Source organism: Suricata suricatta, chromosome 9, assembly GCF_006229205.1.
Source record: "Suricata suricatta isolate VVHF042 chromosome 9, meerkat_22Aug2017_6uvM2_HiC, whole genome shotgun sequence".
Taxonomy (NCBI): Eukaryota; Metazoa; Chordata; class Mammalia; order Carnivora; family Herpestidae; genus Suricata; species Suricata suricatta.
The window spans coordinates 37,347,404-37,374,799 of record NC_043708.1 but is presented as its reverse complement, the minus strand read 5'-3'; the positions used below and the strand labels follow the sequence as shown (position 1 = coordinate 37,374,799).

The 27,396-nt window shown below is 40.8% G+C and overlaps 1 long non-coding RNA gene across 5 annotated transcripts in view; it reads right to left on the bottom strand.

Moving 5' to 3' along the window:
- Positions 1 to 3,861: 3,861 nt before the first annotated feature.
- The window catches only part of LOC115301572, a 57,584-nt gene continuing 34,049 nt past the window's right edge, over positions 3,862 to 27,396 (bottom strand). For 2 of the 5 annotated variants that reach the window (XR_003913166.1, XR_003913165.1), the window contains exons 3-4: positions 7,417 to 7,692; positions 6,382 to 6,516 (exon numbers count right to left, since the gene is read on the bottom strand). This is a non-coding gene — a long non-coding RNA (uncharacterized LOC115301572). Of the gene's footprint in view, positions 3,993 to 6,381; positions 6,517 to 7,146; positions 7,693 to 22,750; positions 23,012 to 27,396 lie in introns of those variants that run through there. The other 3 variants (XR_003913169.1, XR_003913167.1, XR_003913168.1) reach the window with 3 other exon arrangements.

The window sequence follows — 27,396 nt, the reverse complement described above, 5'->3', positions numbered from 1 at the left end:
AGAATTGAAGAAGCAGAGGAGTGAGAACTGAGACCAGAAAAGCAAAGAGAAACCAAGAAGCTATAAAAACCATAGGGGAAAACAAGATGGGGGGCGGAGGGAGAGGGGGGAGAAGGAAAGTCCAAGCAGATAGTCAGCAACAGGAAGATCCAGATGAACTGGGGATGGAAATTTTAAATGTCTTAATTATCTAGGAAATAATCTGACAAAAATGTACAAGTCTCTTTTTTTCTTTTTGGAGAAAGTTTTAATTACAGTAATGGACATAAACAAAGACATGAATAAATGGAATGATGCCTCAATTATATGAGACAATGTCTTAAGAATGTCACTTCTTTACAAATGAAACTACAGATCCAATGTAATTCCAGTAAAATGCCCCATTGTCTGACTTTTGAAAGTTGGAGAGACCAATTTTTAAGTGTATATAGAAAAATAGACATCACAAACAGCTAATTTTTTTAAATAAGCAAGAAAAGAGATTTGTCTTACTAGATATTGAGGTGTATCACAATGCTAGAATAAAAAAGGAGGGGGGAAGGCATGGTGACCAATGCAGTAAAATAGAGAACCCAGAAATTGACATCACTGTAGTTGGGAATTCAGTATATAATAAGAGGGAGCAATGTAAAATCACCAGGGAAGCAATAGATCAATTAGGAGATTATGTTGGGAAAATTAACCTCAGATGATCTGAAAAGAAACCCCAAATGTATTAAAGTCCTAAATGTTAAATGTAAAATTTTATATTAATGGAAGAGATTATGTGTTACTATCTCTATAACTTTGGACTGGGACCTATAACTTAGAGAAAGCCCCAAATGTACAAACCATAAGCAGAAGAAAATTTGATAGATTTATTCCAACAAAAAAATACCACAAAGCCAACAGGTAGATAGTAGACCAGAGGATGTTACTAACATTTGAAATTTTTAAAAAATCTATATTTAGGAAATTCAGCAAAACAGTAAGGAATGGACAGGGTAAACAACAGAAAAAAAATAGCAAAATATATAAATAAACAATTCATAGAAGGGGAAACCTCTGAATGGCCAGTAAGTGTATGAAGAGATGCTCAACATCACTAGCAATCAGGAATGTAAATTAAAACATCAATGAGAGATCACTTCATGGGAATTAGATAATACCAAGAATAGTAAAGACGAACAGCTAGTGAGTCTGTACCATTGGAGTCATTCCTCAGAGCAGTCAGTCCTAAGACTAGTCAAGGACACAGTCTCAGCCCTGATTATGTGCTCACTGAAACTCTAACATACAGATCATAAAGAAACACATAATGGGTGTTCATCATGGGGTGTGTGTGTGTGTGTGTGTGTGTGTGTGTGTGTGCGCGCGCGCGCGCACTTGCAGGTGAGAACAAGAGCTTGGAGGACACCTGGTGTTTATTAATAAAGCAATGGGTTAGTTAAGCAAAAACATAAACAACATGTGCTAGCCAGAAGTGGTAAGAGGGATTTATACATAGGAACGTGATTGGGTCCCCAAAGCTTAATGATGAATAAAATGGGTAAGGAGCAGAATGAGTTCTATAGCACAGAACCATATTTGTGAAGTAAGAACATGCACACACAAAATGACACCATATAATATATTTTTAAGAATATATATCTAACAGGTGGAGGTGGATTAGAAGGATATAAAGAAGTTCAAGTTCAGGTACCTATGGTGGAAAAAGAAATGAGGATAAGAAATGGTTATCTTGATTGTGGAGACAGTTTCATGGGTGTATCTAGATGTCAAAACCTATCACACTGTGAACTTTAACAGTGCAGTTTTTGTATGTCAACTACACCTCAATTAAGGAGGATGGATGGATGATGACTGTGGTACATGAACTGATGAGTGATTAACTCTGTTCCATCTTCCTGAGGTCCAAATAAAATAAAATAGAAACACAGAGGGCCAGTGGCCAGGGACTCTCAAATTTTAATGTGTATGAGAGTCATCAGAGGTATCTGATGAAAAACAAATCTGTGGGCCTCATATCTAGAGATTCTGAATTTGAATTAAAAAAAAATTTTTTTATTGTTTATTTTTGACAGAGAGACAGAGTGCAAGCAGGGGAGGAGCAGAGAGAGAGGCAGACAGGGAAGCAGGCTCCAGGCTCTGAGCTGTCGGCACAGAGCCTGACGTGGGGCTCGAACCCACGAACCATGAGATCATGACCTGAGTCAAAGTCAGACACCCAACTAACTGAGCGACCCAGGTGCCCCTGAACCTGTATTTTAAACATACACTCAAGTGATTCTCTTGTAAGTGCACCATGGGCTGTCCTTGAGGCACCATAAAGTAGGTTACACCAGGCTGCCACAGGAGGGGTAGGAAATGAGCCAACAGGGGCAGTGGCCATAGAACACCTGCCCGGCATCAGTAGCAAGGGAATGACACTCAGGCAGCTGGCCCTGCCAGCTTGTGCAGCCTTTCTTCCCCTGCCTTTTGTGAGAGCCAATCCTGGTATGTTTGGCCCAGAGAGGTTTGACTGATATAAATCGACAACAGCCATCCAGGGAGTGCATCTGTGGACAGGAAACCCCGGAGGTATTTCCTTCACAAGCATCATGTGGGGGTAGTGCCAGAGGTCCTGAGCTTGACTCCATCACACTCACTCTCAATCAGCTTCCCGACGCTTGGCCATGGGCTGGGGGAAGTGGGCTATGAAAGCAGTCAGAATGACGTATGTGGGGCATTGTCAGAGGCAAATGCTTGAGTCTAGCCTGATGAGAGAAGAAAAGGCTGAGCCATCTCTCCGCAAATCTCCTGGTGGGCTCCTACAGTGTGAGCATGGTCTGGGATTTTAGCCATGGAGCTCTGTCATCCCTCCGTGGCTTGCTTTTCTCTGCCTCCATTAATCCCTGCTCTGGCTGACACTTCAACAGCTGGACTGGTTTGTGGCATAATACGCACCATGTGAAGGAGTTTTTTAATAGTTTCCACTATGATGGTAGACAGATGTGTCTTGGTCTCGAGCCCACCTTTAGGAATGTCTGACGGCAGGCTCGACCCTGCATCTCCGACCACAGGGAAGTCGACTTCCTTGTGAATGGAATACAACCACCTCAGTCAAGAATGACTCTGGGCTCCCTTCTACAGTTATTTATCCAGGCACCGTTGCCCTAGCAGCCTGGAGCACCAACGGGAGGTTGGATTCACTGTCCCTTCCTAATATGCAGAATGGCCTGGTTTCCTAAGGACAAGGAAGGTTTTTCAGATTTATACAAACAGACCAAGCATATTTGTGGGTATCCAGGTAACAAACCCAGTGTGAAACTCCTTTGACAGCATAATTCATAGCCCCAGACAGAAATGCTAATGTGAACACAGACACTCCAACGAACCAGCTCCAGTGGAAAAGATTAAGAAACGGTTCCAAATATAGTTCTCTCTACAAATCATTTATAGAGGCTTGTTAATAACCAGTGAAGCTTTCTTTCTCTCCTTAGGAGCTTCCTGAAGTCGGCTGTCTGGTGGTGAGTGTGTGTGGTGCGTTTGCAAGGGTGTGCAAATCTGAGGGTCTCCGTGTATATGTCTGGAAGACAGTCTCCCCGTGCCTGTCTGAATGGGACCTCGCGCAGCTGCAGATCCCACGGTGCCGAGCAGCCCAGGCAGGCTGACGAGCCATTCTTCTCTCCAAGTAATGTGTTTGCTTAAGCATGAACATTAGTGTCAGAAGCGCTTAGTGCAAAGCAACCTTTCAGGGGTGAAGCAGTCATTGCCAAGTCTGTGCGTCTGGGAATTCGTTATGTCTATTCATCTGGGGCTTAGGAGCAGGGTTCGGCACCTCTTATATTTTCTGATGAAGTTGAAAATTTAAAAAACAAAACCAAGAAGAAGACCGTTTATTAAATGATCTTTTGGAGACAAGTCCAGTGGTAAAAATTTCACCGTCTCGCACTGGGAATACCTTCCCCAGGGACAGAACAATAGCTCTGGTTATGTGGGGCACATCCTCTTGCCCTCGTCAGCCTTGTCTTCTGGAAATGAATGAAATGGAAGTTATTTTACACCCAGGCTGGCACAAAGCTAACGTGCCTAATTAGCGGAAGATTTGCTTTTAGGATCAGAATCCGATTTTAATCAGTAGTATCCCATCTTTCAGGGATGAGGACACATCATGGGCAGACTGTGTATTTTTTTCTTGCCTTTCTCACAGTAGCATTGAATGTGAGCTGAACTGCCGATTCCCTGCCCCTGTGGCCGGCATGGCCAGAGGCCCTCGCTGCTGAGGCAGCTGGCCAGGCCTGAGCTGGGGGGCCGCTAACTGGTCCGCACAGCCCCGGGCTCACAACCTGCCAGCTGATTTGGGAACACTGGGCTTTGGTGTAAGAAAGAGCTGGAACTAAGACAACCCTCTGAAGCCATCTTGTTTTATCTTTATCGTTGGGTAGAATAATCTACGAAGCTTCTACACTCCAGGTCTCCTTCCCTCCACTGTACCTCTCCACTGTTCCTCACAGAGTCAATGGCTCTTACCAGCTTCCTGTGTATGCTCCACTCAGAGATGGCACAATGGTGCCAGGAGAGAGGGCACAGGCAATAAGACAATGCACTACTGCCACGAATTTAAAAACAACAATAAAACTGACAAAGCAATAATACTGCTGCTTATTATCACCGATGCTGACAATTTCATCAGTGTCGGTGATAAGCTATTTTTTCCTACAAGCTCTAAACAATTGTTGATTTATTGTTGCCCTGGATGCAGGTGGACCCAGCCACAGGTGTTCCTTTTGAAAGTCAGTGACAGCTTGGAATTATCTAAGCGCCCTTGGAAAGGTTTGTGTTTCCAATCCCCATGATCCTATACAGTCCTGCATTTAAACAGAGGAGGGATAAGCAGTGATAACACAATCAATGTCTCGATGAAGAAACAGAACATGTATTATTTCAAGTCTATTTGACCACTAGGAGTTCTTATCTGTGCTTAAAACCCAAGACAACGAAACAAACAAACAAAAAATAGAGTAAAATGAAATAAAACTCAAGACAGTAAAAGAGATTGCAGACTGAATGATATGATGTTTTTGTTTTATGTGCAAATTTCAGTTCATACAGGCAATATCTTACTGAATTTGAAGTTCTTCAAAATTAGAATGTATCCATTGTGACAACTGTTAATTGTTTGAAAATGAAAGATGCTGGCAGTGAGTGCCTTCCCTTACTTCTAGTCATGCCTTCCACTGTGGGAATCCAAAAACTCCATCTGCTTACTCTCTGAGCTGCAGCAGCCAGAGTACAGACACTGGACCCAAGCTTGACCCACTAGAGACACCAGAATTCACCTGGACATCTTAATCTGGAGCAAGTGACTCAAAGATGCAAGGATAGTTAGGAATCCACGCTTGTGAGAGCAGTGATGGGATAGGAGTCAGACAACAGAGGTGGCTAACCAGACCCTTTCTGTCCTATGATTTTGGCTCCTGGTCTGGCCTTCTTACATACTTTGGCTTCTGCTTGTCTGTTAAGCCTGATTCAATGGGCATGTGGTTGACTCTCTAAACTCCTCAGTATCTTTCTAGTGTATTTTTTCTCTGCTTAAATTAACCAGAGTCAGTGTGTTAATTTGTAGTCAAAAATTCTTACTGGTATTCCTAATTCAAAGGAGTACTTTAAGGATAATCCTGAAGCCCATGATGACTGTGTACAGCAGACAAATAAGGGCCCTCCAAGTGTAGAGTAGCGGCCTTACTGGAAATGTCAAAGCCTATCTCACACACGAACTGTCCCTGAACGCCCTAGCCAGATCTTAGTTGGTTTGACAAGACAAAAACCAGAGGCTCTTTTTGATTAGTTAAATCTATGTAGAGTTTACTTCATTTAAAATAAATTAGGAGCAAAAACCATTTTCAGAATATCTAGTAAGGCTTGTGATTAAGGCAAACAAAAAGAGAAATAAGAGAAACAGAAGGTAACCTGTCAGGAAAAGTCTGAAGGCCAAGTTTAAAATGTCTCATCCAACCATTTATTTTTAATTGCTTGCTCTGCTCTGAATGCTCTTAGATAAAAGGAATAGAAACCTCGTCCATAAACTGAAGAGAAACATTAATTCGATCACACACCACAGGATGGGTTACATTCAGTGTAAGAATTCAATTCAAACGCTATTCATTTCCACAATGATTCCTACTGATTCCGTTCTTCTATCCATAGTAGCCATAGCAAACACCACACTTTTGTATTAGGTTTCAGGACTTTGAACAAGTTCTTTAAAATCTCTACACTGAGGTTTTCTCCTTTTTCTTTTGGGATCTTGACATCATTATGCTAAGATTAAGAGAGTTTACGTCAAGTACCCTAACAGCGCCTGGCACATAGTAGAGCACCTGGGTGATCTTTCCTTTATTTATTTATTTGTTTGTTGAGAGAGAGAGAGAGAGAGAGAGAGAGAGAGAGAGAGAGAGAGAGAGAGAGAGAGAGAGAGAGAATCCCATGCAGACTCCATGGTGTTAGTACACAGTCCAACGCAGGGCCGGATCCCAGGAACTGTAAGATCATGACCTGAGTGGAGATCAAGAATTGGACACCTAACCAAATGAGCCACGCAGGTGCCCCTGAGCTTTCCCTCATTTGGTCTTTAGTGAGCACCTGCTAAGGACCAAGAACTATCTGAGGCACTGGAAAGCTATTCATGTTTGTGCTGTGTGTGGTGCTTTCCCTCTGCTACTTTGCTAACAGGTGATTAGATGGACTTTCTAAACACTAAGATGAACAGCCACCAGTCCCAACTTCCTCAGTCTATTCTCCTACCTGCTCTTCCTTCCTACAGCCAACGTGTACACACACACACACACCCCTCTAACTCAGAGACTACGGTACAGCTTAGGAACGTCAGCTTCCTCTGTCAGTCTCACCATAACACTCTGCTTTTACAAAGCTGCCTCCACCATCCCGACTTGCTGGGATCTGTTCCCTCTGCTGTATGTCTTCATATGGCTTCATATGGCATCAGTTTCCCTCACTGTGCTCTCAACTAAATACTTTTATATGTAATCTATGCAATTGCTGTCTCTATTTCCCTGAGACTTCATTGGGAGGAGGGTCCATAACTGCCTCACTTCTGTACCCATGGCACTTTGTATAATGCCTGGTTCCTGAAATATACTGCTGGAATGAAACAGAAATCAGCTCTTGAAACTCCACATCTTTTATGCGATCTTCTGGGATTCGGGCTCTTCATATCGCCACCATTATGCAACTCTCTGTATTCCAAATCCTAACAATGTCATGACATTTGCCCCTTATCATCATAAGGCATTAAATGTACACTGCATGTAGTTAGTAGACTTAATTTAGGGACCAACTTGAGGCCCAGAAATATGTCCTAGGTAAGTGGGTGACTCAAGCTGATTAATATTTTGGCACTCCATTCAAAAGACATTTGCTTAAATATGTGTTTACATTTTCTTGGAATGGAGGCAAAGGGCTTCTTGTGGGTAACTGGAACAGAAGTTTGTCTCTCCTTGCTTGACCCTTGCAGTTCAGCTCTGGTCCCAAACTGGCAAACTCCAGCCAGCAAAAAATTCCGACAGTTAACTGGAATCGCCACTTTCAGAGGGCAGTTCAGGCCATCAGTTTTCTCTTTCAGCATTTTCTTGGAAGTGTCGTTGTGCCAGCCTAAGCAACTTCCCAAGTTGTCCGTTCTGATCACGCTAAGTACTCTCCCCGAGAGGGCTCCTGGTGAAAAAAATGTGTTCCATCTTACTACATTTCCATAAGTTTTCAGGATCCATTTTAAATTGGCACCTCATCACACGGCCCATCTGGCTCACCCTTTAATTTGCCTCCTGAGTTCACTATTGCTGAGGGTTCATAATAAGAAAGTGTGTGTTGGTTAAATATGTTCATGCCACATCTAGAAATCTCAATCCTGGGGAAGACAAAAAGGACAAAATGAGAACAAAAGATCTGACCACCTTAAGATGTTCTTTCCAGGAGCACCTGGATAGCTCAGTCAATTAAGTGTCCAACTCTTGATTCTGGCTCAGGTCATGATCTCACAGTTTGTGAGATCAAGCCTCGCTTTGGGCTCTGCACTGTCAAGCACAGAGCATGCTTGGGATTCTTTCTATCTCCTTTTCTATCTACCTCTCCCAGACTCATGTGTGAACATGTGCTTTCTCTCTCTCTATCTCCATCTCTCTCTCTCTCTCAAAAAAAATAAATAAATTTTGTAAAAAGATGTTTTTTACAGTGTCTCTTTTTGGGAGGAGGGGAGAGGCAATGAGAGGTTATTGGGTCACCAAGGGTTTCACCAGAGGGAAAGGGGAACGTATAGACATATAAAATAAACACTTTATATAAACATTATGTATCATATATAAACATACTATATGTAATATATAAGCATATATAAGCATACGGTGTGTGTGTGTATATATATACATATATACATATATACACACACATATATAAAGTGTTTATTGCAAGGAATTAGTTTATGTGGTTATGGGAGCTGGCTAGGCAATTCCAAAATCCGCAGGACAAGCTATCAGGAAGGGCAGGCTGCAAACTCCAGCAGTCACTGAAATTGAAGTGCAAAGCAGAATTTCTTCTTCACATAAATCTCAGTTCTGCTTTTAAGGCCTTTCAGCTGATAGTGCCAGGTGCACGAGATTATCAAAGATAATCTCCTCCACCTGAAGTTAACTGGATGTAGCTCTTTATCACATCCACAAAATACCTTCATAGCAATGCCTAGAATAATGTTTGATTAAACAGTTGGGTTTAGCTTAGCCAAGTTAACATATGAAACTATTATTTTCCTGTCATAAAAGCAATTACAGACAAATAAGCAGAACAAAAACAAAAATGTGTAGAATTCAATCACATACAACCACTATTAACACTGGTTTTTAAAATTTTTTTTACATTTATTTATTTTTGAGAGACAGAGAGAGACACAGCATGAACAGGGGAGGGGCAGAGAGAGAGCAAGAGACACAGAATCTGAAGCAGGCTACAGGCTCTGAGCTAGCGGTCAGCACAGAGCCTGATGCAGGGGTCTAACCCACAAACCATAAGATCATGACCTGAACCGAAGTCAGACGCTCAACCAACTGAGCCACCCAGGCGCCACATATTAACACTGTTTTTAATGGGTCCCTTCTAGTTTTGTCTTTCTAGCAATGTATTTATTGATCATAGCAGGAAAAAAATGGAAATAAACTAAATGTTTAACAATAGGGGAATATTGGTGGGAATTATGGTATATGCATATTAAGGAAAACTATGAAGTCTTCAAAGGTTACAATTATGAAAATTCTATCAACCTGAAAAAAATGCTTCAAGTAAAAAAGCACAGGACAAAATTATATCCTGGCAGTGATTATAACTATGTAAGAGTTGTATAATGTGGTAACAGAGACTAGAAGGAAACAAAAATAATGCAGCAGGAGGGAAGGATGGACAAGCAGAGAGCACAGAGGACGTTTGGGCAGTGAAGCTACTCTGTGTGATGCTCTGATGGTGGGTACTTGTCATTATATGTTTGTCCAAACCCGGGAGGGTACAACATCAAGAGTGAGCTATGTAGTACAATGTACGTGATTATGCAGCTGTGCAGGGGGCGACAATGATGTGTCAATGCAGGTTTACCAGCTGTAACAAATGGACCGCTCTGGTGGGGGTTGTTAATAGTGGAGGGAGCTATGCATGTGGGGGGCGGGCAGCGAGCATGTGAGAACTCGCTGTACTTTGTGCTCGATTTTGCTGTGGACTTAAAACTGAAATAAAGTCTGTTTTTTAATAAATAATGCAATGAATGTCAGTGCCCCTCCTCCCACGTGTCATTTTATGTGCCTTGAATGAGCCCATAAGGCTGTTGCCAGCATCCACGAGTCTGCCCGAGGACTTTCTCTGCCTTCCTGTAGCTCATCCTGCCCAAGCCAGGGACAAACTTGCTGAAGAATTAATATCTTTTGGGGAGCAACCCTCAACCAGTGACTGAGGAAAGTGGCTGTGTATATACCTGGTCCCTCAGGCAAAATATCCTGGAGGTGGGTCATGCACCCTGGGGCCTGGAGCACCTGCTTAGGGTACACCCAGCTGCCCACAGTGCGCGCACTGCTGGCTCCCTTCCTTCTCTGGCTCCTGCTGCTCCTCCCCTAGCAGCTCCTCCTCATCTCCTGAAAACGCCTTGCCTCGCCGTGGTTTACTTCTGGAGCACGTATTCTCAACAGGGTGATATAGTCCTCAAGGGGTGAAATCTGGCTACTGGGGGGGGGGCAACAAAATTTTACTTTTTTTATGTATAAAGCACACATATGCACACAGTGCATGACAAATGTGCAGGACATCTGTTATATTAAATATTTACGTGGGGGTGATGAAGAAAAAATGTCTAGGGGTGCCTGGGTGGCTCAGCCAGTTAAGTGGCCAACTTCGATTTAGGTCATGATCTCATGGTTCATGAGTTCAAGCCCTGCACTGGGTTCTGTGCTGACAGCTCAGAGCCTGGGGCCTCCTCTGGATTCTGTGTCTGCCTCTCTGTCTGCCCCTTCCCTGCTCATGCTCTCTCTCTCTCTCTATTTCTCTCTCTCTCAAAAATAAACATTAAAAAAAAAGAAAACATGTCTAAAATGATTCCTTCAGGGGTTAACTATTTTTTCCTACGAAAGCTGAGGATCATTGTGAAAGAGTTGTTGGGGTGGGGGCACAGAGTCTAATAATAAAGCAAACAAAAATAAGAACATCTCATTTGTTAGAATGGTCAAATATGAATTTTGACCTCTAATTTCTTTTTTACCTCAGTTAGCTATGGGATCTGCTGCAATACTAATATAATAATTTAAGGGGTGCCTGGGTGGCTCAGTTGTTTAAGTGTTGACTTCGGCTCAGGTCAGGATCTCACAGTTTGTGGGTTCCAGCCCCATGTCTGGCTTCTGCTGACAGCTCGGAGCCTGCAGCCCGCTTCAGATTCTGTGTCTCCCTCTCTCTTTCTCTGACCCTTTCCCACGTTTGCCCTCTCTCTCAAAAATAAACATTTAAAATAACAATAATAATTTTTTAAAAAGGAAAAGAAAAGCATACCTGGGCATGCCTTGCAAGGTACTTCTGACTCAGAGACAAATCCCTGTCCCCAACAAGGTCGGGAGTCCTGCCACCCTCAGTCTCCTTGCTGCCACTTACACCTCTGGCTACCTCCCCACTTCCCAGCCCCTACCCTCAGCCACCTCATTTCATCCCCCTTTCCTGACAGTCTGGGTGGAATCACTTTGGATTAAGAGCTTGCATTAAGGTTTTTTCCTTTTTTTTTTTTTCCAGAAAGACAAAAAACCTAAACATACATAGATGCTCCATCTTTATGAAAGTGAGTTCACAGGAAAAAGAAGGGCGGGAGTTCAGGGCCATGCAGAGTAAGAATGGAAGTGGTAATGAGGAGGGAGAAGCCTTGTCATGCATGGACTGGACGACTGGGCGAAAGGCATCCAGGATCCACCCAGTGCCCCTGCGCTTTCATGGAACATTTGGGAGATGAAAGCGCAGAAATTTAGTCTGGACTCTGGAGGTGGGGGGATGGGCATGCTCGGTGTCGTGAGCAGAAATTACTCTCATTGCAAAAGCTGAGTATCATGAAGGGCAAAGGGAGGCTGAAGAATCCATAGGGTGGTTATAATCAGCCATGGGCATTTGGCAGCCCAAACAAAGGGATCAAGTGAGTTCTAAATCATTCCTCACCAGCACAATGACCTAAATTCTTGAAACCGGCCCAAGAAAGGTTTTCTTTGATAGGATTTACAAAAATTCTAGTCAAAGTGCTCAATTTACCATATCTTATTTTTCAAAAAAAGGCAAAAGAGTGGTTAATACCAAGGCTCCAGTTTTGCCTCCTAGTAAGAAGGAGGCCCAGCTGGGGCCAGGGGCAGGGTTGGCTGGAGGAGGGAGCTGGAAACAGAGCTGGTAAGACCCAGGAGCTGTTTGCACAAAGACAGAGTCTCGCATGTCTGGACGGCTTAGGTAATAGCGAATTAGACAGATGCTCTAAGTCTCTTTCTTAGCCCTCTGATTCAATGAGTTTTATTATCTTCTGTAAGTGCCCAAGATACTTTCTCCTTATAAACTAGCCCTTGGAGAAGCTTGTGAAGATTTTGTGGCACACAAGGTAAAATTCCACTCTGGTTCAAAGTGTACCATTTGTGGAGAGTGAGTCACAACAATTTCCAGCTTGTCCAGCATGAAGCTAAACTTGTGCTTCCCACCCAGAGATGAAACTGAGGAGCTCATCTGAAGATAAACAGGTTTTTTTAAGTTTGTTTATTTTCGAGAGAGAGAGAGAGAGAAACATGAGTGAGGAAGGGGCAGAGGGAAAGGGAGTAAGAGAATCCCAAGTAGGTTCTGCACTATCAGCACAGAGCCAAGGTGGGGCTTGATCTCAAGAACCATGAGACCACGACCTGAGCTGAAATCAATAGTCAGACACTTAACCGACTGAGCTACCCAGGTACCCCTGAAGATAAACAGTTTTAATAATAAAAATACCTATCTTTTACTGAGAGCTTACTAAGTCCCTCATTACATGAATTATATCATTTTATTCTCACAAAAACCCTTTGAGGTTACTGAGGTTATTAGTGCCTATTTTACAGATGGGAAAACTGATGCTCAAGGGGGCCAAATAATTTGCCTAGGGATCACTTATCTAGTAGATGTAATAGTTAATTCCAGGGACTAGACACTATATTTCTTCTCAAAGAGATATAACAATGGTTTTGTTAGAATCATGACAGCTGACACACATAAAGGTGGGTGGGTAAGGACAGCAAGAGAGGCCTTTGACTTAGGGGTTTCCTCAGAAAGCATTTGAAATGAGGGCATTCGGATCAACATATGGCAGTAGACCATTGAGTGTACGTCCCTGTGACCCTCTGCAGTATCTTTGGCTTAGAAAAAGGCTCCTCAAGAATTTGAATTTCCTCTCATGATGTGCCAGGAACTTGAAAAAAGCAGGCAGAACTCTGAGACTTTGCAGCATATCAGAAAACAAACATCTTTAAGTTACCTTTGAGTTTGTGGTTTATAAAGGATTATAAGTGTCCTAAAAGGATCTTCCTCCTCTTGCCAAAGGCTTTTCAGCGTACCCGTCTTTAGTTTCAAGTCTGAAAAGCCTGATTCATTCCTGAAACCTCAGTACTTGAGTAACTTCAAACCCTCTACCTCTACGTGTTTCCAAGATGGCCGCCATGAAGTCCTTCCCTCCCGACTGCCTCTTGACATCCCCATCATGACGCAGGGTCGAGTCCTTCATTCCTCTTGAATATGCAGGAGTCTTAACAACTCCTTGACCAAAGAAGCAGTGGGATTTTCCAGGTCTAGGTCAAAAGAAACCTTGCTGCTTCCATCTGAGTCCCTTACAGTAATAACTCCTGAAAGTGAGTTGCCATGTAATGAGTGTGATTATTCGGAGACTGCCGTTCTGTGAGAAGCCCAACCCCATTGAGAGGCCCTGGAAAAGGACGTTAAAGAACACCCAGGCACCACACAGGAGGGGAAAACAGCCATCCTAGAAGGAGACTGTCCAGTCGTAGCCACCACCACTGACACCACATTAGACGCCAGACCAGCCAGCTAGCCATTCTTGAACTCCTGACTCACAAAATCATGGGGCAAAATAAAATGGTTGTTTTAAGACATTCAGTTTTAAGATCATGTTTTATGGAGCAACAATTAAATTGAAACCAGCAATTAAACATTCTCAAGTCTCTTTTGGGTTAAAAATAACAATGTAGCAAAAAAGCACTACACCCCCTCTTCCTAGTTACTACTCTGTCTTCCTCTGTTCATATCTAGTCTCCTTAAGTAGTCTTCAACAGATTTCTCTACCTTCTCACTTCCCACTCCTCCACATACTTTCATCAAGCTGCTCTTCTCTTCTGAAACTGCAAACAATCCTAACGGTTCTGTTAGTGCTAACACCTTTCTTGGCTTCTCTGCATTCTCTGACATTTGTCTACTTCCCCTAGGAAACACCCCAGTCCCCTGGGCTTCTTTTTTCCTATTTATCCTTACATCTCAGCCTCTTCCTTCTTCTGCTGCTGGGATCTTAAACGGGTTGGGTTCTCCAGGATTCTGTCTTCAACTCTCTTCTCATGCTGTATTCTCTCCTTGATTATCAGAGTTCCTTATAGATGATGTCATGTTTATTAAATATACCAAAGGGTATCGGAAGGCCAAAGTTAAATTTTAATATTTAAAAAACAGGATATCACAATAACCAAGAGGTGGAAGCAATACAAATTCCCAACAGATGAATAGACCAATAAAATGCGATATGTACCTACAGTAAAGTATTAGCCTTAAAAAGGAAAGAAATCCTGTCACCTGTTACAGCATGGAAGAACCTTAAGAACATTACATTAAGTGGTATAAGCCAGTCACAAAAAGACAAATACTAGATGATTCCACTTATATGAGGGATCTAAAACACCGACATTCATAGAAATAGAAAGCACAGTGGTAGCTACCAGGGGCTGGTAGAGGGAACCAAGGAGAGTTGTCGTTTATTGAGTACAGAATTTCAGTTTTGCAAGATGAAAAAGTTCTGGTGGTTTGTTTCACAACAGTGTGAACTATGCTATGGAACTGTACACTTTAAAAATGGTTAAGATTGTAAATTTTATGTTTTTTACCCCAAGAAGATAACCCTATAAGAAAATGACCAGTTGAAAAAATTTTGAATAGTTGTCATTTTCAGAAAGTCAGTAAATACACTGTTCTTCAAAAACAGGGATAAAATTATTGACCACTAAGGAATAGCCTAAGCCTTAGGATGAAGCAGCATTTTCTGTAAGCCTGGCATCTCCTCACTGGAAGAGGGTAACGTTGTTGTGTCCATGTTTCATGAGGTTCATAGAATGATAAGGCTGGAGACACAGATGATGTCATTTTACTCTGTTGTGTCCCAAAATCCATGGTAGTTCCAGAGTTCAAACATTAGACCATGTGATGGAGGAAGGGCAGGTCCTATTGATTTCCTTGCCTTCCCAATTTGCCCACCAGCTCTCAGCTTTTCCTGTCCCACGTTATCTTTGCCAAAGAAATAGATAGCAGGGTAAAGGAAGAAACAGAAAAAAGAAAGACCACTGAAAACAATAAGCGCAAACTTGAAGAGTTGATACTTCCAGAGGGAAGTTTCTATCAAAAATACAATCAGTTACCTTCTGAAAACATGAGAAAATATTGAACAGTTGTGAAATCTTTGCATCCAATTAACATTAACTTGGGAATTCTCTAAGTTCATGGGAGCTTTATTTTATATTTGTCCTTTGAAAGCAAGAAAACATGAAACAGGGGGTTAGAATTTCTGAAAAATTCTATCAGTTTTCTTATAGATAGTTATAAAAGATGACCAGACTCTCAAAAGACCCAAAGCAATTGTTATCAGAATTATTTGATGCCAAAGTGCTAGGACCTGGGTAATCAACAGAGCAAAGAAAGAAATGATGAATAAGGAAAGAATTAAGAGTATTGCATAAAAGGGAACATATTTATTGGCTGTTTTGTCCAAATGCTTTCAAATGACAGTTGCAGCAGAGCACTGTAGGAAGCTAGGGAATTGTATCCAAAAGTTTCAAGGCTGCTCATTTCAGGGCGAATGGGTGGCCCAGTTAGTTAGGGGCCCAATTCTTGATTTCAGCTCAGGTCATGATCTCACAGTCATGAGACAGAGCCCTGTGAGACTGGGCTCTCACTCAGCGTGGAGCCTGCTTGGGGATTCTCTCTCGAGTGTGCGCTCTCTCTCACTCTCTCTCTCTCTCCCCACCCCTGCTATTGCTCCCTCTCTCTCTAAAATAAAAAGTATTAAAAAGTTATGCTCTTTTGGATCCTCCTTCTTTCAGGCAGCATGGGATTAAATCAACTGACCAAACACATATTTTGTGATGATCACAGACTAATGACCTCAGAATGTTGCCCATAACTAAAATGGTGAGGCAAAGATCAAGAACACGATTCAGGAGAATGCATGGTTAGCTCTGGGTATCTGTACCTATAAAACTATACGATTGCTGCTCGTCTAGTCCCTGACACTTTCTTGTGTTAAAGTAAATATGTTCCTGATTCAACAGCATCAGTTTTCTTTGCACTGCAAGCAGGGAGAAGCTTAGATTTGTATAATGCATCACAGTCTTGAACACTAAAAGGCAGAAGACAATGTACACAGATTTTTCCTGGCAATTCGGGGCACACACTTCCTTTCTCATTTTTCTCATTAAGGTTAGCAATGAGTTGGTACTTAGTTAAAGGAGAGAAGAGTTTTTTGCCAATACATCCTTGCAGCCATATCAAATCCAAACCTGTTCCGAGACATAATGTGTGAATGCTAGGACATTTGAGCTGTTCTCTTATCCACCTAGCCAAGCTCCCTTTATCTGCCTCACTTCCAGGAACCCTCTTGTGGTGCATCGATGTCAGATAAAAGTGCAACTGGTGAGTTACATTATAATTTCTCAAAATTTCAAAGCAAAATTTTCTAAAAGACTTCATGGCGATTTGCCTCTTTCCATATGATTATGAGTTAAAATACAATTTTGTACTCAATCTCTTTTGAAGATTATATATATCAACAATACTCATACTGAGCCTCTATTTTGCTTCTGATACTAAATGTTTTGTATACATTTTCTAATTAACCCTCATATTAAAGAAAACAACTTATAGATGAGAAAACCAAGGCCAAAAAAGTTTAAGGAGCTCATCCAAATCCACATCCAGGGCTCAAAACTAAATCTGTCTGATGCTAATATCCATACTCCTGGCTACACAGTTAGAATTGTTCTGTATGGGTTATAAAGAAAATTATATACACAAAATGAATCTAGAAATTTTAGACCTTACCTAGTGTCTAATTTGATTGACACTGGCAGATAGAGATACTGACTGGCATGTGTCTGATTTTTAAAAAACACTTCTGCCAATGTAATCAGGTTACCATTTCCTTCAATATTGTGCATTTAATCCTGCCCATGAGTCACACAACCCCCTGTAATGTGACAATTTTGTGTGTAATCTTGGCTGGGCCATGGTACCAGATCAAACATTATTTGGGATGTAAATTGGTGGGATTTGAAGCAAAAAATTACTCTCTGTAATATTGTCCTCTCCAATCAGGCAAAGGCCCAAACAGAACACAAGATTGACCTCCACCAAGCAAGAGGGAATTCTGCTAGCAGATAGCCGTCAGACTTGAACTTCAGACTTTGAACTTGCAGCCTCCATTATTTTCATGAGCCAATTCCTTAAAATAAATCTTAATCTCTCTCGTGCTCCTTCTCCAGGAAATATAAGTGAACATTGGTAATAGTAACAATCCACCATACAAAAAAGGCTAAGCAAATGGCTGGGAGTCAGGGAAAGGGAAGACTTGTTTTTTTACTATGTGTCTTTTCTTATCTTTTGAGTTTTGCAACATATAAATATATTACCCACTCAAAACAATAAATAATAGTAAAAATATTAAGTTGAAACCACTGTGGTAGACAGGTCTCTATAGTCAACTGTTGTCCTTCTTCTTGGCTGCCCAGCATCTAAATCAGCCATGTTATGGAGAAGAGTTAACCTCCTACTGTAGAAACTGATTCTGCCAGATGTTCACTTTTATTGCCTCCTCTGCTGGTAGGATATTGGCACATGACCAGGGTCCCTCCAATCACATAAGATTTCCCTAAACTTTAAATTGGAACTGCAGAGATACTAAGAGGAAACCAAACCAAATGCTTTCTGGCAATGGGCGGGGACAGGAATAGTAAGTATATCTAGTTCCAAAGTCAGCCAGGAAAGTAGCAACATCCAGGGTCCAATTCTGGTGATTCTAGAAAGGCCATAAGCAATGCCTATCAGGCAGCAACGGTGGCAGGGGGTGCTCATAGAAATAGTTCCATGACATGATTTTCAACATTGTTTTAGATGTGTGTCCTCTAAACCTGATTCTTACCCCTTCTAGAAAGCTTAGAAACTATCCAATATCCTTTTTTTTTTTTAAGTTTATTGATTTATTTTGAGAGACAGAGAGAAAGAGAAAGAGAGCATGGGCAGAGGAGGGGCAGAGAGAGAGAAGGAGAGAGAATCCCAGGCAGGCTCTGTGCTGTTAGCATAGAGCCCAATGCAGGGCTCAACCCCATGAACCATGAGATCAGGACCTGAGCCAAAATCAAGAGTTGGGTACTTAGCCAACTGAGCCACCCAAGTGCCCCCAATATCCATTTATTAAAAATTCCATATTCTGCTTAAATTAGCCAGGTTTTGGTATCTTTTGCTTGTAGCTAAGAACTCTGACTGGTAACAGTGCCTATCATTTGGCTTGTTATTGCAAGAAAGAATACTTAGAAGACCTGGATGAAGCACTCTGTAACTTTAAATTAAAAGAAAAAGAAAGAAATGTGAAGAATTGGATAAATAAGCAAACAGCATCCTCCTTTACCAATACTACATGTATAAAGCTTCCCTGAGCTGGCTGCTTGTTATTGCCTAGAAGAAAAGCTGCAAGATCAATAGCTTAAAATCTATTTGAAGTGCCTGAAAATTAAAGTTAGCTTGACAATGGTTTAAATTTAAGATTGTTTTAGGGAAAGTGAGGTCACAGGGAAAAACTGAGAAAAAGCTGTATTGAAGTCAGGAGACCCAGATTCTAGTTTGCGGCTACATCCAACATATATTATTAGATCTCTATTTTCCCATATTAATCAGATGAGTGCTTAGATTCCTTCATCAGTGTTATGTTATACTTCTAAATTGTTAAAACCCATGGTGAATTCTGTTCCAAATTGGTCAAAGCAGCTCAAAACAGCACCAGCCAGATAGAGTCAGACTGAATTACCCTGTATAAATACACAAGTTCTCTGTACTTAAGCCTCTTTCACTAAAATGTGTATTTAGAGATAGTGCTAACAGCCAGAAAAAGAAGTCATCTGTTGTCTTCTGTCCGCTCTGACCAATAAATTAATCTGTAAGCCACAATCTTTATCCTATTGCTTTACATTTTCTTAAGCTCAAAAGCTAGAGCCCTACTGACCATAGCTGCATAAGAGACAACTGATCAACCAGGAAGATTGGCTGATTATGTTTGTTTTATATCTGCTTTATTCATAACTGCAAAACTGGGAAGCAGATGTCCTTTAGTAGGTTAATGAATAAACTGTGATACATCCAGACAATGGAATATGATTCAGTGCTAATAAGAATTGAGCTATAAAGCCATGGAGGAACCCTATATCTGTATTAGTAAGTGAAGGAAGCCTATCTTAGAAGAGTATATACTGTATGACTCCACCCCCATCACATTCTGGAAAAGGCAAAACTATAAAAAAAAGTAAAAAGATCAGTGATTGATTGCCAGGAATGAGGGTAGGGGGATGGTTAGGAGAAGCATGATGTAATTTTAGGGCAGAAACATCCTTGTATGATACTACAATGAGGGATGTATGTCATTATACATTTGTCCAAACCCATAGAATGGACATCAAGAGTGAACTCTAATGTAAACTATGGACTTTGGGTGACGATATGTCAATGTCGACTCATATTGTAACAAATGTACCACACAGATATGAATGTTGATAACAATGGAGGCTGTGCATCTATGAGGACACAGGATATATAGGAAATCTCTGTATCTTCTGCTCAATATTGGTGTGAATCTAAAACTGTCCTAAAAAATAAAGTCCATTAAAAAAAACAAAAGAGCCAAAAAAGATTGCTTAAGCAAAGTGATTAGCTAATTATGTCTGTTTTCAAGCTGATATGAAGAGGAGGCTACCTACTACCCTACAGCAGATGGAGGAAAAGATGCATTTTGAGGCTGATACAGGCATACAAACTATTCCCAAATACCAGAGGGGGGAAAATTAGAGTGCCTAACTTTAGTAGAAAGTCTATGCTCCTATTCAGTTAGATGTATCACTCCACCCTCAGCCTTATTTTTATTTTTGTAATGAAATATATAATCTCTTTATTAGAAATCTTGGAAAGAGTTCAAAATTGAATCTCCTCCTAGCTAATTTAATTTAAGTGCTTTGTATAAACCTTTTAATCACATCCCCCTCCCCCCTAGTTGTACACAGCTGTGGAATAGTAAGGCTCTATTTAGAGTTCAAAACGACCTCTTTCTTGTTGCTGACTCAGATTTCTAAAAATTACAGTCTGTGGCTGAGCCTTGCAATGAGGAGAAATTCAAATTTGGAGAAATCTGGAGAAAACTATGTCATTGGCCAAAGAGAGGTCCTCGTTCAGATGATGAGTTAGGCAAAGTTTGTCTTCCAGGTTCCAACTTATTTTTTTATTTCTGTTCCCCTGAGCCCTTAGATAATCCTTGCCATTTCTTCCTAAGACATGTTCCCAGAAAAGGAGTAGACAAACATACATACATTTATTTGAAAAGTAGTCTAGGGCCTACTTCTATATACTTTTAATCCACTGTAATCTGGCTCTGGTGCAACCTTTAACTCAACTCTCACTGGAATTTCTCTTCCTGAGGCCACCAGTATGCTCCCAACTGCCCGTATCCAATGGATACTCCTCAGTCCTATTCTTACTAAATTTCTTTAGGAAAAACACAGGGAAAACTGCTATTTTCCCAACTTTCTTGCTAACTCCTGTTTATTTGCCCAGCCCTGAGCTATGGGTCATGATTGATCTAATCCAGTCATGGCAACCCCTTTCACTTTGCCAATTATTGATCTAGGAGTGGGAAAGAGCCTTGGTCAGTGAGACACAAGGGGAAGTTGATGGTTCTCCCAGGAAAGACTGTGCTCCTTGAATGAGAATGAAGGGCACAAAACCCTTATTGTTTCTGCCTCCCTTGCTTTCTGCTTAGGATGCTCTTGGCTACTTGACATGCCCAGTCTGATCCTATGAGAAATATTTTGACACATTGAAGGTAGCAGAGCAGAAAGATGGGAAGTGCTTGGGTCCTCCATGATATTGTTGGGTCACAAAACTTATGTAGACATCACCTATTTCAGACTTCTTGATAGGTCATTTATAATGATATTAGTCACTTTTATTCTACTATTTGCTGCCAAATGTGTCCTAATTTATGCATCCTTTCTTTGTAGCATTCGATATTATAGACTACTTTTCTTTTAAAAACTCTTTTCTCCATGATCCCAGTCAGCTTGGGTTTTCACCTATATACTCCCCTTCCTTCACATGTTCCTCAAACATAGGTACTTCCCAAAAGATCAATCTTTGAATCTCTTCTCTGCTTACCCCATGTAGGAAATCTCCTGAACCCACTGCTTGGATTACCACCCGTACTCCGACACCTTCAGACCTCTCTCCCAGCTTCTATCTGAAGATGTTTAAACCAAATTCGTTTTCCTCTGCAGACATGGTCCTCCTCCCATATTCCTCACCTCAGTCAATGCTACAGCCCAAGACAAAAATGTGGGCATCATTCTAGTCTCTCTTCCTCAATTATTCATACTTGGTCCCAGTCTTCACCAGAGCAAGTTGGCTATAATGTCATGCTCAGAACCTCCTAAATATTTTTAGAAAGCCTCCACTTCTACTTCATTCATTCATACTTTCTCATCTCTTGCTAAAATCATCACAAGACCCCCTTAATTCATTCTCTAATCTTGTCTCCTTCAATCCAATCCTCTACACTACCTCATGGATGATTTTTCTGTAGAGTAAATAGTAAAGGACTACCGCTCCACTTAATCATCCTTTGACTCCTTAGAATGGCACTCAAGGACCTTTATTATTTGACCTCAGCGTACTCTTCTAGTTTCATATTCTCTGGAGATGATCTGAAGAAAGGCCCTTTTTCCTCCCTGTAAGGTCTAATTTCTACACTCATTTCTACTTTATCCTCCTGGTTCACCCTCACTTATCTTCAGTTCAGGTATTATCTCAACTGTGAAGGGTCTTTCTTTATTCTTATCACTTCTCTTCTCTTCTTCTATCTTCCAAGAAAGAGCTAGATATTCCCCCACAGCATCTTAAAATACCTCTCCCATGGCATTTATCAACCAATTTCCGAGTCCTTGAGTACTTTGTGTCCAGTCTCCATTAGATTCTGAGTACCATGAGGACAAGGACTGCCTTGTTCATGTTTGTTACTCCAATATCTAACAAACTACTAACAGATATTAACAATAAATGTTTAATAAGGGGAGACTTAAATGAATGAATGATATTCTCTCAGGGCATTCACATTTTACCAAAAATGGAGACACAACAACAACTACCAAGCCATAAAATGAAATTTTGAGTTATTTGCTGTATCATCTTAGAGTCCAGTGGGGAGATACTTTCCTGATGTTGGTGAATCATACTACATAGGCAGCTACTAATCTACAGTAATGTTCCTGTCTTGCCTCTTGGGTAAATTTCCTTCTACAAAATGTCAGAAACTTTGGCCTTTCAATAAGGCACTTCAAAGTCTACAAGTTGTCTAAAATTAATTACAGCCTTTAGTGAACATACTATAGTGTTTTTGATGTGGTAATTATTCCTTTAAGAAACCTATGTAAAAACATGCAGTTCTTTTTAAAAGAAGAATTCAGAAATTTTATGGAATCCATCTGCAATATGTATGGACAAGAGGATGACTTTAATCATGCTGTACACTTAAGATCTGGTTGTAGGTAACTACCTATAATTGTTAGGTTGAGTGTACATACTGTACTTAACATAAAAGGAGCAGATTCAGTCCATTTTAAAATGTGGTCATCATTAATGCAGTACATGATATATTGGATCTTCTCCATTTGCCTGATTCAGATCTATTCTCTACCTTGTTGTGTGGTTCCAGGAGGCTGGCCCCTGAGCACTGCACCAACTTGGCTCCTTGGCTCTCTGGTTTCTGATGGACTTTGACCAATGAGCATCACAAGCAGAAGATCAGAAGAAGGATGAAGAAACAGATTTCTTCCACCCTGCCAGGTCATGGCCTAACAATAGTTACAGTCTTCAACCACAGGCTACAGATCATATGGGTGGACTTCTCCAGACACTTGTAACCTTCTCTTCTTCTTGCCTCTTAGGTCTAGAGGTCCTAGGAATAAAAACAGCACCCTGCTATTGCTAACATGGGGGAGTTTCCACTGTCCCCTATTGATTTCCCTCAACCCTGCCTTCACCCTTGTATATATATTCCCTTCATTAAACTCTGTTCATTCATCCAGCTTGAATGCCATTTGTTTTCTGTTAGACCCTTGGCCAATACACATGATCAGGATGTTCAGGGAGGTGATAATTAATCTACTTACACCATCATTTACAACTATCACTTTTGCTTAAACCATATCTACCCGTGGGCAAAAAAGGGTCCCAATAACAGAGAACAGTATTTTGTCTTTTTTTATTTTCATGTTTATTTACTGTAGAGAGAGAGAGAGAGAGACAGAGCATGAGTGGAGGAGGGGCAGCAAAAGAGAGACAGAATCCGAAGCAGGCTCCAGGCTCGAGTTGTCAGCACAGAGCCTGACACAGGGCTTAAACTCACAAACTGTAAGATCATGACCTGAGCCAATCAGTTGTTTCACTGACTGAGCTACCCAGGTGCCCCAGGAGAACAACATTTTGGAGTGGTCATCTGCAGGATTTTGATTGCTATCTCTGTTTGTAGTTCTAATATAATGGTTCTCAACCACCTATGAGGAGGTCACTCATTTATTTCAGAACAAAGACACATCCCCCCATTAAGTTGGGTAAAAGAGTTCCCTGAAGCAGCTGCCAATCGATAAGACACACTAAAGTATCACTGAGCTAATCAGACATCAAAAAATGTAACAAACAGAGAAAACAACATTATTCAGAAATCATTTCAGGAGAAGTAAGGAATGTGGTTGGTAGACATATTTCTGTAGGTGATTTGAAGAGGAATGTGGGGAGGAGCAAAAGAGGATGAAACATCCTCTCCCTCCAAGAGCTGGGCTATGGTAACAACAGGTGTTGTTCAATAGACTAGCTTCTAAACAAAATGGGTTGGGTTAACTTGGGATTATGCCTGGCTGGATATGTTTTCTCAGATCAGAGCTGGAGTGAAATTGTTTTGAGCAAAAGCAGAAAGTCTGAAACTTCCCTTGTTGACTCTCTTTTGCAGTCCTCCTCCCATGTAGCTAGATGTTCCCTCCTAAGAAAGTGATGTCACAGGACATCAATTTGAAGAATTGCCAAATTATTAACCTCCCTGGAATGGATACCTAGGGATTTCCTGGCTTGATACATGAGAGTGGTAGGAAACTATTGCTTTTTCCTCTACAGCATTGATTTGGAGCTTCCTAATCCTAGTTTGTTGGGGTGATATCTTCCTTTTACCTCTTCATCTTGCCTCTACTTGTAAATGCACAATGTGAAGGCAGGGCAAATGCCTTTCACCCCTCCTTGTGATATAAGTTCTCAAAACATTGCTGCCTTGGGTTCCCAGTTTTTAACAAAGCTTTTTGTGATATAGCTCATCACTGATCTTATTCTAAAATTGAACATTTTTATTCCTCTCTCAATTACTCAAATTTAGCTATGCATATAAGAGACTGATATTTAAAACCATGTCCCTACCCCCTGCTCTTGGACCATGACCCATTGTCCTTGAGCAAAACACCTTGATTATTTTACCTTAAGGTAAGGTATCAAATGTCTTGTTTCTCTTAAGACTAGTGTCTTCCCAGGAAGTTACTTGGCCTTTCTTGCAACTAGATACCGATTTAATTGCCCACCAGCTCTTGACAATGCAGAAATAGTATAAGTGTAGATTATATTCAATAAAATAAAATAAAATAATCAGGTTGGGGGATGCAGTGTGAACATAGGTATATCTTGGAAGAAGTTGCCTTTTGACTATCCCCTGAATTTCTGCCCATAATTCACTAAATGAAACTTGGCATCTGGCCTTTTAATGCATGTATCCTACAGTGGGACTATAATGCTCTGCTTCTTCATCAAGGCTTGGAAATAACCTCAGACAGCATTATTTGTAAAGTATATTTGACAGTAGGAGTTTGTCAATGAAGATGCCCAGGGCACTCCTGTTTTTCCTATAGTCAACCTCATCAGATGCCTTTCTCTCATACTCTGAAGCTGAAATGCTCAAACTGGGCTCATTCTAAGGAGTGGGCACTGCTGGTGAATTGAGGTACTTTACCACTAAAATTGAATAATGTCAACTTCACCTAATTCTCACACACACACACACACACACACACACACACACACACACACACTAACATATAATCTTCCACTTAAGGCTTCCTTATTCTTAAATTTCTCTTATACTTTTATTCCTCCTCATCAATGACAAAATGATGCCATAAAGCTTAAAGAACATGGGCTCTGGCATCAGATAACCTGGGTTTGAGTCTCACCTTCCCACTTGCTGTGTGACTGTGGGCCAGTTACTTAACTTCTATTCCATTTTCTCATCTGCACAAGGAAGGTAATCCTAGCACCTGTCTCATAGGATTATTGTAAATTGCTTATTCATTACTATGATAATACTTATGGAAAAACTTATAGATGGTTCATTTGTATTTTAACAGCTGGATTTTGATGTGGTTATAAGTGCTTACTATTTTGATTTTTGAATTGTATACACATAATATAGTCTTGTGAATGAGGTAGATGTTCCACAAGGAACACCATAAGCTTTAGGAGCACTGCCACTTGAATAAATTTGAGCTCCACTGATGTAGAAAGTGCAGGAAATCTCAAGTTACAAAATGTATGTTCAGTCTCTTTTATGTCATTTACCAGCTTTGTAACCTCAGTTCACAAATCTTTCAGTTGTAAATTTTTAATCTGTAAAACGGGACTACTTATATTCATTTTACTTCTAGGATTTTGCAATGCTCAAATGAAACAGAACAAGGTATGGAGTTGTCATAATGAAAAATGTCATAATGCAAATTATTCAAATGGTTAAATTTCATCCCCCATCTTGCAAACTTATGGGGAACATTTTTTAAGTAGACAAGGTCTGTTACCTTCTTCATTCATATATATTATATGCCTGCTTGCTTTTGTGTGGAGCCAGTTGTGAGGGCTTTGCTAGGATCCTAAATGGTCATGTGAGTTAGCACTAAAGTTGCAAGTTTAAGGAGAAGAAAAGAAAGGGCGCTTAGTTTAATTTGAATGTCAGATAAACAACAAACAACTTTTTAAACATAGGTATGTCCTATACAATATTTGGGACATATCTGCAACTTAAAAAAAGCTATTCATTGCTTACCCAAAAGTCAAATTTCACACAGTGCCCATGAGATATTTGACCCCCACACACATTGTTTGAAATTCAAATTTACCTGGGTATCCTCTGCTTTACCTGGCGACCCAGCTACATGATACCTTCCTTGGTCAAAATGTATTTACTGCTATTTATATTTAACTGCTGTTAAGTCTGGAAGGGTAAGAATAAACTAGACAATTGTACTAAGCAATATCCTGTTTGACCTAGCTGCAGGCTAATAGCTATAAAAGATTAATTGAGGGAGTATCAATAGCCCTATTTGTTGAAATTTCTGTGCACTCTCTGTCTCCTCTTGACCTCACCTGTCTCTGGGATCCACAAACACTGGTTCTGCTCCAGCTACGTCTGTCATACCAACTCTACAAGGGCTTCAGTTTTGCAAAGGGACATCCTGAAAATGCCTGGCCTCATGTCCATGATATATGTATGGCCTTCTGCCCTGGGGCTTTTTTACTGCTGAGATATCACATAACCAACATATAGTAAGAAAGCAGTCTGTATGATAAAAAGAGTAAGGATTTGGAGTCAAGGGACTTGGACTGTGGTCTAGTCTCTGCTGTTTGCTAACTGAATGCCCATAGAGAGGTTTTTTAACCTCAGATTCTTTATCCGTAAAATGAAGATAAGAATTTGTACTGCACAGACTTGTTCTGAAGAATCAATGAGATTGTATACATTAAAAGCACTTTAATAGCTATCACTGATAATTCTCTGTGTGTCAGGCACCATATTAAGTCATTTCTATTCTTACAATCAGTAACCCTATGGTTTAGGTTTCACTGTAAACTCCATTTTACAAATGGAGGCACTGAAAAATTGTATTACTTGCTCAGGTTTACAACGCTACTATGGGAGGAGACAGAATCTGAAACCAAGCAGCCTGACTCCAAACCTATGCTCTCAACTGTCACATGATATACTCTTCATCCAGTGAACAAAACAGTGCCTGGCACAATATCCATTCTCTACTCTTTCTTAGTGACAAAGTCCCGCATTTATTTGGAAAGGCAATGTGCTCAGTTAAAGGACAATTGTTCCCAGCCTCCTCTGCAGTGAGATGTGATCATGTGACTACATTCTGACTAATGTGTATAAGTGGAACTGTTAATGTGGCACTTCTGGGGAAATTTCTTAAAATGGAGAGAGGCAGACCCTTCAGAGTATCATGCTAAGCAACGTAAGTCCATCGGAGAAAG